The sequence below is a fragment of the Aptenodytes forsteri genome, unplaced genomic scaffold, assembly GCF_000699145.1.
Source record: "Aptenodytes forsteri isolate BGI_AS27 unplaced genomic scaffold, ASM69914v1 Scaffold26, whole genome shotgun sequence".
Taxonomy (NCBI): domain Eukaryota; kingdom Metazoa; phylum Chordata; class Aves; order Sphenisciformes; family Spheniscidae; genus Aptenodytes; species Aptenodytes forsteri.
Genome location: NW_008794125.1, coordinates 2,204,225 through 2,204,495, shown reverse-complemented (window position 1 = coordinate 2,204,495; position 271 = coordinate 2,204,225).

Genomic DNA, 271 nt, shown 5'->3' with positions numbered 1-271 from the left:
AGAAGAGCATCACGCTTTGTTTGCGGAGCCCAAACTCCTTTGAGAGCCCATAAAAGCCGAAGCAGCAGCTCGGCTGCTCCCGGTCACCCGTCCCAGACGAACACGAGAGGACGCCAGCTGAAAGCTGCCGTCACCTTAGCTTTGGCAGAGCGGAACGTGAAGGATTCCCCGTATCCCGAAGGGGGAAAGATTTGGGCTTTTACGCCAGGAGAGGCAAGTGCCAGCCCTCCCATCGCCCCAACCCGCGCAGCTGGGAACCCGCCGCACCCAT